The sequence below is a fragment of the Mobula birostris genome, chromosome 1, assembly GCF_030028105.1.
Source record: "Mobula birostris isolate sMobBir1 chromosome 1, sMobBir1.hap1, whole genome shotgun sequence".
NCBI lineage: Eukaryota > Metazoa > Chordata > Chondrichthyes > Myliobatiformes > Myliobatidae > Mobula > Mobula birostris.
Genome location: NC_092370.1, coordinates 209043251 through 209057744, shown reverse-complemented (window position 1 = coordinate 209057744; position 14494 = coordinate 209043251). Strand labels below are relative to the sequence as shown.

Genomic DNA, 14494 nt, shown 5'->3' with positions numbered 1-14494 from the left:
GTTTTTTTGCACTACCTTACTTCCCATTTTCCTGTTTTCTATTTATGATTTATAATTTAAAATTTTAATATTTACTTTTTTTTACTATTTTTAATATTTAATATTTGTAATCCAGGGAGTGTGAAGCACAGAATCAAATATCACTGTGATGATTGTACGTTCTAGTACCAATTGTTCGGCAACAGTAAAGTATAAAGTATAAAGTACTATTGACAGAATTTCAGATGGTGATGAGAGGGCGTACAGGAACAAGATATATCAGCTAGTTGAGTGGTGTCACAGCAACAGCCTGGCACTCAACGTCAGTATGACCAAAGAGCTGATTGTGGACTTCAGAAAGGGTAAAATGATAGAATGCACACCAATCTTCATAGAGAGATCAGAAGTGGAAAGAGTGAGCAATTTCAACTTCCTGGGTGTCAACATCTCTGGGCCCAACATATTGATGCAACTATAAAGAAGGCACGGCAGCAGTTATACTTCATTAGGAGTTTGAGGAGACATGGTATTTCACCAAAAGCACTTGCCATTTTCTACAGATATACTGTGGAGAGCATTCTAACTAGCTGCATCATCGTCAGGTATAAGTTTGCGTTTGGGGGGATAGGGAAGGAGCTACTGCACAGGATCGAAAGGAGCTGCAGAAAGTTGTAAACATGGGCACCAGCCTCCGTACCATCCAGAACATCTTCAAGGAGCAGTGCCTCAAAGAGGCAGCATGCATCAGTAAAGGCCTCCGTCACCCAGGACATGCCCTCTTCTCATTGCTGTCATTGGAAAGGAGGTATAGAGGCCTGAAGACACACACTTGGTGATTCAGGAACAGCTTCTTCCCCTCTGCCATCCGATTCCTAAATGGACATTGAACCCATGAACAGTACCGCACTTATTTTGCACTGCTTATTGAACTTAACTATCTAATGCATATAAATGTAATTCACAGTTTTCCTCTTTCAATATTTTTATTAATATTATATAAATTGCATGAATACAAATACAAAATTCATAAGGATATAGTAATACAAATTACATTACATTTAATTCACAGTAATATGATCACAGTATCCCATATTCCAAATCAATCATGTAGAAGAAAAAGATTGAATTATGAAATGAAATAAAATAAAATAATTATATTTTATTTAAAGAAATCTACCCCCACTACCAAAATGAGCTGGTTGGTAACAAAAAAGAGAAGAAAAGGAAATAACTTACCATATAATATTGTAATAATAATGGCTCAGATCCATACTTTAATAACAGTTCAAAGATTATGAAAATAACTCAGAAAATTAGAACATTAGAAAATCATGTTTGGAATCAGAAATCGAACAACAAATCTTCTCTAGATCAAGGTACAACATAACATCAGATAGCTTTGGAACATGAGTGGGTGGGGCAGCCTCCTTCCACTTGAGCAAGATCACCCTCCTGGCCATAAGAGACATAAAGGCCAATACCCACAAATTAGATGGCTTCAGTTTTGTAACACTATCAACAATACCAAACATGGCAGTCAAGGGATTGGGCTTAAAAATAACATTGAAAAGTACAGAAAAAGTTTGAAATATATCTTTCCAAAATTTTGCAAGGCTCGGACATGTCCAAAACATATGAATTAGTCTGGCCTCTCCATTAGTACATCTGTCACAGTAAGGGGAAATATCTGCATTAAACGAGAGAGCTTGTCTTTAGACATATGATCTCTATGTACCACTTTGAATTATAATAAAGGATGACGAGCACATAATGATGAAGAGTTAATCAATTTTAAGATAATCTTCCAGCTCTCTTCAGATATGAAAATTTGTAAATCTTTTTCCTGGTCTCTTTTAATTTTATCTAAAGAGGCCTTTTTCAGTCCCAACAACAGACCGTAAACGTAAGATATTGAACCATTGTCAAAGGGTTTCAGATTTAAAATTGTATCTATTATACTCTTATCTGAACTTGTAGGAAATGTATGTAATTAAGATCTTAAAAAATCTCTAATCTGTAAGTATCGAAAAAAGTGGGTATTGGAAAGGTTCAATTTCGTTGAAAGTTGCACAAAAGAAGAGAGATTCCCCCATCAAACAAATCCTGAAATCCTTTAATACCCCATCTATCCCATTCTTTAAAAGATAAGTCAATTATAGATGGTTTAAAAAGAACAATTAGAAACGATGGGCCTCGAGAGGGAGAATCTCAATAAACCAAAATGTTTTCTAAACTGTAACCAAATCCTCAAAGTGTGTTTGACCACTACATTTAGGTTAGTTTATTTAAAGATAAAGGAAGCGAGGATCCAAGTAAAGAAATAATGGAAGATTTCATAACAGAGTAGACTTCCAAAGAGACTCATATAGGACAATTCTCATGGTTAATGTAATATATCCAGAATGTAATATTTCATATTTTAACTGCCCAATAATATAACCTAAAATTGGGTAAGGCAAGGCCTCTATTCTGTTTGGTTTTTTGAAGGTGAGGTTTATTTATTCAAAGTTTCGATTCATCCATATATAGGAAGAAAGAATTGAATCCAAAGAGTCAAAAAAAGGTTTAGGAATAAAAACAGGCACAGCTTGAAAAAGGTATATAAATTTAGGTAAGATATTCATTTTAATAGAATTAATTCGGCCAATCAGTGATAGAGAGAGAGGCGACCAATTATAAAGTGTTTTTTTAAACATAATTCATCAAAGTTAAAAAAATTTCCTTAAATAAATCTTTATAATTGTTACTCCTAAATACGTAAATTGTTTTCTTAAAATTTTAAAAGGAAGGTTAATATCAGTTGGTATTTAATTGTTTAAAGGAAACAGTTCACGCTTATGTAAAATTTAATTTATATCCTGAGAACTGACTAAAATTAGTCAGTAAACGGAACACAAGTGGTAAAGAGGTTGTAACATTAGATATAAAAAGCAATAAGTCTTCAGCATAGAGTGACACTTTATGAATAGTAGCTCTCCTTAAAATACCAGTAATCTCTATAGACTCTCGAAAAGCAATTGCTAAGGGTTCTAATACCAAATCAAAAAGCAGAGGGCTCAAAGGACAACCTTGTCTAGTCCCACGTTGGAATTTAAAGGGTTTAGAATTCTGAAGATTAGAAAGAACCAAGCGGAAGGAAATAAATAACGTAATTTAATCCAATGAATAAAATTAGGTCCAAAATTAAATTTTTCTAAGGATGTAAAAAGATAATTCCATTCAACTCTGTCAAAAGCCTTCTCCGCGTCCAAAGATATCACACAATCCAATATTTCCTTAGATGGAGAATGCATAACATTTAACAAATGCCGTATATTAAAATGGGAATATCGATTTTTTATAAATCCTGTCTGATCATCTGAAACTATACAAGATATAATATTTTCAAGTCTGCAAGCCAACACTTTAGGTAAAATTTTAGTATCAAAGTTGAGTAAAGAGATAGGTCTATATGGAAAACATTCAGTAGGATTCTTATTGTTTTTGATAATAAGCGAAATGGAAGCTTCGTAAAAAGACTGCGGTAATCTTCCTACTTTAAAGGAATCTGTAAGGGTAGAACATAAATGTGGTATAAGCAAGGAGGAAAAAGCCTTATAAAACTCTCCAGAGAATCTGTCGGGTCCTGGGGATTTTCCAGAATGCAATTCTCGAATAGCCTGAGCAATTTCCTCCTGGGATATAGGTTGATCCAATTTCCTGCAATCAACTAATGAAAGATTAGGAATATTTAACTGATCTAAAAAATTATTCATTGCAATATTGTCATTAACAGAGTCAGAACTATACAATTAGGAATAAAATTCCCTAAAAGCGTCATTAATTTCAAAGTGGTCAGTTGTCATGTTCCCATTAATTTTACATATTTCTTTAATTTGCCTCTTGGCTATAAATGGCTTCAATTGATTAGCCAGTAGCTTACCAGTTTTATCTTCATAAATATAAAATTGACTTCTATCTTTTAAAACCTGGCTTTCAATTGGATACATTAAAAGAAGATCATATTTAGCTTTGGTTTCAATACATCTCTTATATGTTTCAGGGTTAGGTACCCAAGCATATTTATGGTCCAGTTGTTTTAACTGATTAGCTAGTTCATTTCTCTCTTTGTTAATTTTATACAGTATTGTGTATTGCATTGTGCTGCTGCAGCAAAAGCAATAAATTTCACAACATATGCCAGTTATATTAAACCCAATTGTGAATCTGATTCTGAGATGATATTCTGTTCCAGATGATTTGACAGAGTAATCAGTAACAGAATACAAATGTTTCTGCGTCTCATTCCAGCACACCTCCCTCCACCCCCCACCCTCAACCACTGTCTGGCCTGACCGCAGTTTCTGATTATCTGAAAAGGACCCCAAAGAAGGTTGTTGTGAGTGGAGATTGTAGGGTGGGTGTAAAGCCAGATATTATCGATATCAGCAGCTCACCAAGTGAGGGACAAAGGAGAAATCGGAGGTAATTCAGCTACAACTCTTTCTCAAAGTGGATGAGGCCGCGCTGCCACACAGACACTCGCCACTTCTGGCTGCTCCAGTGGAAGTCTGCCAGTGAGCATAGCATTTAGGCATGTGTCCTTCCTGGCTAAATAACTGGTGATATGTGCAAGGGGTGGCATACAGCAATACGGAGAGAGTGAGGCGGAGGTAAATTTAAAGAAGTCAGGACTGATTCCCAGTTGCCGGAGAGTATTTTAGGAGAATGACAAAGGTGTGGTACATTGTGGATTGAGTCTTGACTAGGGAGTAAATCAGGGCAGTCGATACTATTTGCAGTGCTTCACCTACAAAGACGTGGGCAGCCCCAGACTTTCACTGGCCTTTTTCACTGACTACCCAATGAAAAGGGACCACAATCACCTCGCACGGTATTTCAGTGTCAGACGGGATAACTGGGGCAGCAATTTTCAGATCCCTGACTTTAACATGCGCATGGCGCACTGAAAGTTGGTGACTGATTTACTCCTTAATAACTGTCATTGAGTCATCGAGCAGGTGATCAGGCCATTCGGCCCAATCAGTCCATGCTGACCAAGCTGCCTATCAAAGCTGGTCACTGTTTCCTCAAGCTATCTTCACTGCAAATTCTGGGCTACAACTTTGCTGACTTTTTCCCAGGGACAACAACACAGTGGCAGCATTCTGGGGCTGTCTGTATGCCGTTACTGCATGCTTCTCACAACACAATCTGTATGCTGTCGCTGCATGCTTCTTCCAGCTGCTCTACCTTCCTCACGCATCCAAGAGGGATCTGGGTTGGTGGGTTCATTCCCAGTTTTAGGGGGGTGGTAGAGTCTAGAGGAGCTGATGGGAATGTGGGGAGAATGGAAGAGGTTGAGTGCAGGATCAGTTAAAATGTGTGCTTGATGGTTGGGAAGATCTCAGAAGGCCAAAGGGTCTGTCTCCGCACTCGATCTCTTAATAACTCTAATAAAGGTTGGAAAAGAACAGAGAAAATTGACAAGGATGTTTCTGGGTCTGCAGCATCTGAGTTATAAATAAAGATTGAATAGGTTCAAACTTTATTCCTTGGAACAGAGAGGACTGAGACGACATTTGATAGAGGTATACAAAGTTATGAGGGTTATAGACAGAGTAAATGCAAGCAGGATTTTTCCCCTGAGGTTGGGTGGGACTATAACTAGAGGTCATGGGCTAAGGGTGAAAGGTGAAAGGTTTAAGGGGAATATGAGGGGAAACTTCTTCACGCAGAGGGTCATGAGAGTGTGGGATGAGCTGCCAGTGCAAGTAGTGCAGGTGAGCTTGATTTCAATGTTTGAGAGAAGCTTGGATAGGTAAATGGATGGTAGGGGCATGGAGGGCTGTGGTTTCAGTGTAGGTCAATGGGAGTAGGCAGCTTAAATGGTTGGCACAGATTAGATGGACCAACAGGCCCATTATGCAGTGTACTATGATTATATTTTTAAAAGCCAAAAGTTTAAAACATTATTGTATAATATATCAAAAATGAGACTTATAGCAAGGTGTAAGGTAAACACCTTGGCAGCAACGTGTAGAGAAGGCTGCCAGCCCAATGTTCTGAGAAGACAAAGCATGAAAATGCAGACAAGCTTACCTTTCATAAGTTCATTTCCAACTCATGCTCCACCCAAGGACTACAGTTCTATTGGATCAGGTTTAGATTGCAGTCTCAGGATACTGCTCAACAGTTATGCAGTTGCATAGGATCATCAGTGTAAAGTGGTTGAAGCTGCTAAAAAAAATGTTTAAATATAATTTGAGAAGTTTCAGCAACTACTCAGGACTGTTGTGACCACCTTTCGCAACTGTCTCACCAAGCTACTCAAGACTGTCTGATAGCTGGTCCCTTACACGCACACACACCGCACACACACACCACACACAAACACAGACACACACACATACACACACACACACACACACACACACACACACACACACACACACACACACACACACACACACACACACACACACACACTTTTATATCTACCAGTTCAGCTCTCAGCTGTGTTTGTTGATACTTCATGACAAACAGTGGGTCATGAACATAACCGCGATGAGCCCCCAAATGTTGTGACTGTGAAAAGGGTCATCAGAGAGACACTGGAGCTGATGATATAGAAGTCATTATTCATCTCAACAAGCAGATATCATTCTGGAGACACTTTCCACCCCACTAGGAATAGGGTTCCCCTGGTCCTCACCTACCACCCCACCAGCCTCCGGGTCCAACATATTATTCTCCGTAACTTCCGCCACCTCCAACGGGATCCCACCACTAAGCACATCTTTTCCTCCCCCCACTCTCTACTTTCTGCAGGGATCGCTCCCTACACGACTTCCTTGTCCATTCGTCCCCCCCATCCCTCCCCACTGATCTCCCTCCTGGCACTTATCCTTGTAAGCAGAACAAGTACTACACATGCCCTTACACTTCCTCCCTTACCACCATTCAGGGCCCCAGACAGTCCTTCCAGGTGAGGCGACACTTCACCTGTGAGTCGGCTGGGGTGATATACTGCGTCCGGTGCTCCCGATGTGGCCTTCTGTATATTGGCGAGACCCGACGCAGACTGGGAGACCGCTTTGCTGAACACCTACACTCTGTCTGCCAGAGAAAGCAGGATCTCCCAGTGGCCACACATTTTAATTCCTCATCCCATTCCCATTCTGACATGTCTGTCCAGGGCCTCCTCTACTGTAAAGATGAAGCCACACTCAGGTTGGAGGAACAACACCTTGTATTCCGTTTGGGTAGCCTCCAACCTGATGGCATGAACATTGACTTCTCTAACTTCCGCTAATGCCCCACCTCCCCCTCGTACCCCATCCATTATTTATTGATATATATATACACATTCTTTCTCTCTCTCTCTCTCTCCTTTTTCTCCCCCTGTCCCTCTGACTATACCCCTTGCCCATCCTCTGGGTTCCCCCCCCCTTGTCTTTCTGTCCCATGATCCTCTCATATCCCCTTTGCCAATCACCTGTCCAGCTCTTGGCTCCATCCCTCCCCCTCCTGTCTTCTCCTATCATTTTGGATCTCCCCCTCCCCCTCCCACTTTCAAATCCCTTACTCACTCTTCCTTCAGTTAGTCCTGATGAAGGGTCTCGGCCCGAAACGTTGACTGTACCTCTTCCTAGAGATGCTGCCTGGCCTGCTGCGTTCACCAGCAACTTTGATGTGTGTTGCACAGAATATTAATGTTGTCAGGGATGTCTCTGAGCAAACAAATATCAGAAGTACACAAAAACTATTTATTGCCTATATCTGTGACCATGTTTGATATACTAAGTGACAACATCAGTCTGGTTTGCCAGTACCAATGGTGCAAATACCTTAGCTATGTTCCCTGGTTTGATGCGGGCCAATTAAAACAATTGCATTGTCTTAACTTTTGGCTCTTGCATTCGCAATCTCTTAGTCTGTAGAGCTGCTTGCAATTTACAAAAAAAATACAGAAGGCTAATTGCAAGCTTCCTGAACATCTACATTTACAATAGAACTGAAGCTTGATTCTTGTTTGAATTAATATCTGCTATATTCACAAAAGACCATAAGATCATACCAGATAGCAGCAGAATTAGGCCCATTGATTTTGCTCCGCCATTTCATTATGGCTGATCCATTTTCCCACTCAACCCCATTCTTCTGCCTTCTCCCCATAACTTTTCATGCCCTGACTAATCAAGACCCTATCAAGCTTTGCCTTAAGTACTTCCAATGACTTAGCCTCCATAGCTGTCTGTGGCAATGAAATCCACAGATTCACCACCCCTAGGCTAAAGAAATTCCTCCTCATCTCCGTTCTAAATGGACGTTCCTCTAGTCTGAGGTTATGCCTTCTGGTCCTAGACTCCACCGCAATAGGGAACATCCTCTCCACATCCACTCTTATCAAGGCCTTTCAACTTTCAATAGGTTTCAATGAGAAAACTCTCCATTCTTCTAAATTCCTTCGAGTCCAGGCCCAAAGCCATCAAACACTGTTCATACGATAAGCCTTTCTTTCCCAGAATCATCTTGTGAACCTCCTCTGAATCCTCTCCAATGTCAGCCCATCCTTTCTTAGATAAAACTCCTCAAAATACTCCTTGTGAGTACTCACTAGTGCTTTATAAAGCCTCAACATTACATCTTTTCTTTTACATTCTAGTTCTCTCGAAATGAGTGCTAGCATTTCATTTGGCTTCCTCACCACCAATTCAACCCTGCAAATTCACCTTCAGGGAATCCTGCACAAGGACTCCCAAGTCACCTTGCACCTAGGATTTTTGAATCTCCTTCCCTTCTAGAAAACATCTATGCTTTTGTTAACTCCAGAATACTCCCTAACAAAGACCATGAATGTCCACATACCCAAATATGAAGACGCATTAAAAACCTCCAACTGAGACACAGACTACAAAAACCAATTTGACATTGTCAAATGAAGTAAAATCCACAAGCCCAAGTAGGAAAGATTACCAGACTCACCGGCCTCAGTAATCTTCCTTTCTGCACCATAAACCAAGAAAACTTAACAAAAATAGGCATCAAAAGCCATTTGACTAACTTTGCTGATCTAGAGTATTCACAATTCTAATACACCTCACTTATGTACTGAGACAAATATATTGTAACTGTGTAAAATACATGTATGCCTCTCATTGCAGAGATGGTGCATCAAACAACAGTCAACTGTGTGACTTTGCAGTAATTCTGAACAATCAGGACTTCTCCATCTGCTATGATTAAGACATTGTTATGTTTATGATCCCTTAGCTGCTGCTGTAACAGGCAGTGACATCAATAAACAGAGACATACATTTAGTATTGTTTAAAGCCTTTTAGCCTTGTTTTTATCCTTTTATTAAAATGTAGTCCTCGTATTAGTTTTACAAGTCAAATGTACCTCTGTGAAAAACATTCTTTTGCTGGCTTCCTGAATAGAGATTATAGTGCTGGAATTAATTAAACATCATTTTTTTAAAATAGAGTGGATTGACATTTCCACTTCCCTTTGGGATGTACAGGACTAAATGGCCATGAACAACACTGATAACTTCTTCGAATTAAAGTTTTGATTGCGTTGGCTACATCTCTGCTCCATTCACATTATGCTAAATTTACTTGTACTAAAACGTTATATTTGGGTGTGAAAACAATTGACGCTGCTACAAATACTGTATCTGTAAATATTGCCTTATAACAATGTAAGATACTATTTATTTAGCAATGCAGCGTGCAGCAGGACCTTCCGGCTCTTCGAGCCATGCTGCCCCAGCAACTCTACAACCCCAATTGACCCCTCCCAATCACCGGACAGTTCATAATGACCAATTAACCCCACCCAATCATCGGACAATTCATAACGACCAATCAACTCCCAATCATCGGACAGTTCATAATGACCAATTAACCCTCACCCAATCATCGGACAGTTCATAATGTCCAATTAACCCCTCCTAATCATCAGACAATTCATAATGTCCAATTAACCCCACCCAATCATCGGACAATTCATAATGTCCAATTAACCCCACCCAATCATCGGATAGTTCATAATGACCAATTAACCCCTCCCAATCATCGGACAGTTCATAATGGCCAATTAACCTACCCGTGCATCTTTGGACTGTGGGAGGAAACTGGAGCAGTTGGGGAAAAGCCGAAGATGTATAGAGACTCCTTACAGAATAATGCAGGAAATGAAATCGGAACTCCGGAACGGCCCGAGCTGCTGTAGTGTTGTGCTAAACCCCTACGCCACTATGGCTTTATGTCATATGGGCAATGTTATAAGGAAATATGTGCTTCTGCAATTCTTAAAATCACTGATCTCCTTGCAAAATACTGCGTTTTTAAATAAATAAAGGATCTCCAGACCTCAATCTCTACTTCTAATCTGTATCCTGTTTCATACCTTTCTCTATTATTAGACACTCATTGAATTTAATGCTTCAAACTCAGAATTGTTGTCACAGAGTCATAGAGAAGTATAGCATAAAAACAGGCTTTTTTGCCCATCCAAAACCATTAAAGCTGCCTACTCCCATTCACCTGCACTGGGACCATGGCCCTCCATACCCCTACCATCCATGTACCTATCCAAACTTCTCTTAAACGTTGAAATCAAACTCACATGCACTGCTTGTGCTGGAAGCTCATTCCACACTCTCACGACCCTCTAAATGAAGAAGTTTTCCCTCATGTTTCCCCAAACTTCTCACCTTTCACCCTTAAACCATCGTTGGAATCCCATTGAACCTCAGTGGAAAAAGCCTGCTTACATTTATCCTATCTATATTCCTCATAATTTTGAAAACCTCAAATCCCCTCTTAGTCTACAGTCCTAACCTATTCAATCTTTCCTTATAGCTCAGGTCCTCCAGACCCAGCTATATCATTGTAGAATTTCTCTGTACTCTTTCAAACTTGTTTACATCTTTCCTGTAGGTAGGTGACCAAAACTGCACACAGTACTCCAAATCAGGCCTCACCAACGTCTTATACAACTTCAGCATGACATCCCATCTCCTATACTCAATGCATTGATTTATGAAGGCCAATGTCCCTATCTACCTGTGATGCCACTTGCAATGGATTATAGACCTGTATTTCCAAAATCCCTTTGTTCTGCCTCACTCCTCAGTTCACTGTGTGAGATCTACCCTGGTTGGTCCTACCGAAGTGCAAAACCTCACACTTGTCTGCATTAAATTCCACCTGCCATTTTTCAGCCCATTTTTCCAGCTGATGCAGATCCCTGTACAAGCCATGATGACCTTCCCTACTGGCCACTACACCCCTAATCTTGGTATCATCCACAAATTTGCTGATCCAGTTAACCACATCATCATCCAGATCATTGACATAGATGACAAACAACAAAGGACCCAGCACCAATCCCTGCGGCACACATCTAGTCACAGGCCTCCAGTCAGAGAGGCAACCCTCTACTACCACTCTCTGGCTTCTCCCACAAAGCCAACGTCTAATCCAATTTACCTGAATTCCGTGTAACTGAATCTTCTTGACCAGCCTCCCATGCAGAACCTTGTCAAATGACTTACTAAAGTCCATGTAGACAACATCCACTGCCTTGCTTTCATCCACTTTCCTGGTAACTTCCTTGAAAAAACTATGAGATTGGTTAGACATGACCTACCACAAAAGTAGAATTGTACTTGAGTTGCTCAATAGCTTTTCCTGCTCAACACCTTGTCCACAGCTCTTCTTCTTTCTGCCATTATCACTCCTCAGTCTCGTTAGAAACATCTGTGACTTCAATTACCTTGGCAGATTCTATTAGCTGTGTCTCAGTTGCTAACAATCTACCCTCTGACTTGGAAGGTCAATAGATTAATTGCTTTTTTGCACATGAGCACAAAGTCTAAGCTAACAGTTCAGTGGTGGTGCTGTCGGTGGATGTGCCTTTTGGCTAGGTTACTAAGCCCAATCCTTGTTTACCCTTCAAGGCCACACTCAGGTTGGAGGACCAACACCTTATATTCTGTCTGGGTAGCCTCCAACCTGTTGGCATGAACATTGACTTCTCTAACTTCCGTTAATGCCCCTCCCCCTTCTTACCCCATCCTTTATTTATTTATTTATCTATCTATCTATTTATTTATTATTCCCCCCCCCTTTCTTTTTCTCTCTCTCTCTTTTTTCTCCCTCTGTCCCTCTTACTGTAACTCCTTCTCTGCTCTCCATCTTCCTCTGGTGCTCCCCCCCCCTTCTTTCTCCCTAGGCCTCCCGTCCCATGATCCTCTCCCTTCTCCAGCCTTGTATCCCTTTTGCCAATCAACTTTCCAGCTCTTAGCTCCATCCCTCCCCCTCCTGTCTTCTCCTATCATTTTGGATCTCCCCCTCCCCTCCCACTTTCAAATCTCTTACTATCTCTTCTTTCAGTTAGTCCTGACAAAGGGTCTCAACCCGAAACGTCGACTGTGCTTCTTCCTATAGATGTTGGAAGAAGTGATCCCCACAGTGATGTTGTGGGGATGGAACTGGACTCTCTCACGGTGGTGTCTGAAAAGAGGATGCTGTCTAAGTTGCATGCCATTTTGGTCAATGTTTCCCATCCACCACATAATGTACTGGGTGGGCACAGGAGTACATTCAGCCAGAGACTCATTCCACCGAGATGCAGCACAGAGCATCATAGGAAGTCATTCCTGCCTGTGGTCATCAAACTTTACAACTCCTCCCTTGGAGGGTCAGACACCCTGAGCTGATAGGCTGGTCCTGGACTTATTTCATAATTTACTGGCATAATTTACATATTACTATTTAACTATTATGGTTCTATTACTATTTATTATTTATGGTGCAACTGTAACGAAAACCAATTTCCCCTGGGATCAATAAAGTATGACTATGACTATGCTGCCTGGCCTGCTGCATTCCAGCAGCATTTCGTGTGTGTTGGTTGAGTATATTTTTCTAATGGCATCTACTTGTGGGATGTAGCATAGTGACAAATTTGCTAGAAAATCTTTCCAGAAATATAAATCTGTATCACACCACAGTGAATGAAGGATTTCAATTGTTAAAAATGAATATAGAATAAATACTTAATATCAATAATAATGATGATGATTGCAAAAACAAAACTTAAACATAAATACCTTTTAGGAAAAAACTTCTGACCATTCTTGCTTGCCTTTGCTTGTTCATGATGCCAGAATAACTTGCGGTTGTTTCTTAACTCTGAGATTCCCTATAAACTCATCAGTTTAATTTTAAATCTTTTGTCCCTATTCCATTTATTTACACATGTGTAAAGTTTTACAGCTCCCCTAGTTAACTAGTAACAGCTCCTTGGATTTACAACTGCGCTAAATCTTTTATAGAGATTTTCACCTGGTACTGAAAAAGAGAACTGCTATTTTTGCTTCTGTGCTTTAATTCAGATTATTATTTTGAGGATCTTTGAGTTCCAAAATGTGGATGCGTAAGTTTATGTAACTAAAGACCACAAAATGCAAAGTGAAAACTTGACTTGCTTGTCAACCGGTTCAATAACATGGAAGGCCAAAAGCTGAGGAGCCGGGGTGGGGAAGTTAACAGATTGGACTGCTATCATCCAGCACTGTTTGCAGAAAATAGGTTTTGAAACTTGAAAGTTTCTGCAGGTTTTATGGAAAGATAAAATAAAAATCTCCCAGTAGAAACCAACAGGAAATAATTATAGAATCATTTTGTTAGGGAGTTTTCTGAAATATTTCACTGAAAGTATCTTTAAAGATACTATTTTTAAAAGCGATAATAACTAGAAAGCTTTAGTAAATATACAAAAAATTAAAGTTGAAAGTAAAAATGTGTTTCATATTTAATAATTTTTCATTTAAAATGATATTATTATGTATAATTCATATATAATCATTATTTTATTTGTTACATAAGCAAAGTCATAAATGCAGCTATCACAAAGTTTATCGAGAAGATATTTTGATTTACTTTATTTAATTGTTTTTCTCCCTTACAAAAATGAAACAAATACTATTTGCATTAACTGTATTAAAATTTGCTTCCTTGCTGGAAAGTTTGGGTGGGATTCTTCCGTAGATGCTTTCTATAGAGAAAGGTGTGGTTGCGTCCACACACAGAAATGTCTCCACATCACCAGTCCCTTTGTTAATCATGAAAATCATGAGGCAGATAAGCACAGAGAACTCAGAGGATTCATAACTTGATAGCTTGTTGAATTCTTTAGCTGACAGCCCTGAAAACTTCAAGGAGACAAAAGCCTTTAAGGAAACATGGTTAGCTTCACCTTGAAGTCACAAAGACCCATCTGTACTAATGAATCTCCACAGCATTACCTATAGTCAGTCAGATGTTCTGTCACTTTAGAATAACTGGAGTATTATAACATGTAGTTTATATGGTTTTATTCTGCCATTAAAATTGAATTACGCTCAAAGGTGTTTGCCAGTTTAATAGAAAAAATCTATTTGCTTTAAGCAAGAATTTAGTTTAATTAAATCTGGTTATGAAAATTGTAAATTGTAATGTAAAACTCCAGATCATTTAG

At 39.6% G+C, this 14494-nt stretch overlaps 2 long non-coding RNA genes across 3 annotated transcripts in view; one reads left to right on the top strand and one right to left on the bottom strand.

Annotated features, from left to right (window-relative positions):
* The window catches only part of LOC140204087 (uncharacterized), a 142067-nt gene that overhangs the window by 50878 nt on the left and 76695 nt on the right, over positions 1 to 14494 (top strand). The gene's annotated exons all lie outside the window — the stretch shown is intronic.
* Positions 2902 to 13148, bottom strand: LOC140212187 (uncharacterized). The gene is made up of 4 exons (XR_011889664.1): positions 13086 to 13148; positions 7551 to 7691; positions 6061 to 6195; positions 2902 to 3688 (listed from the first exon to the last, which is right to left on the bottom strand). It is a non-coding gene; the product is annotated as an uncharacterized lncRNA (long non-coding RNA).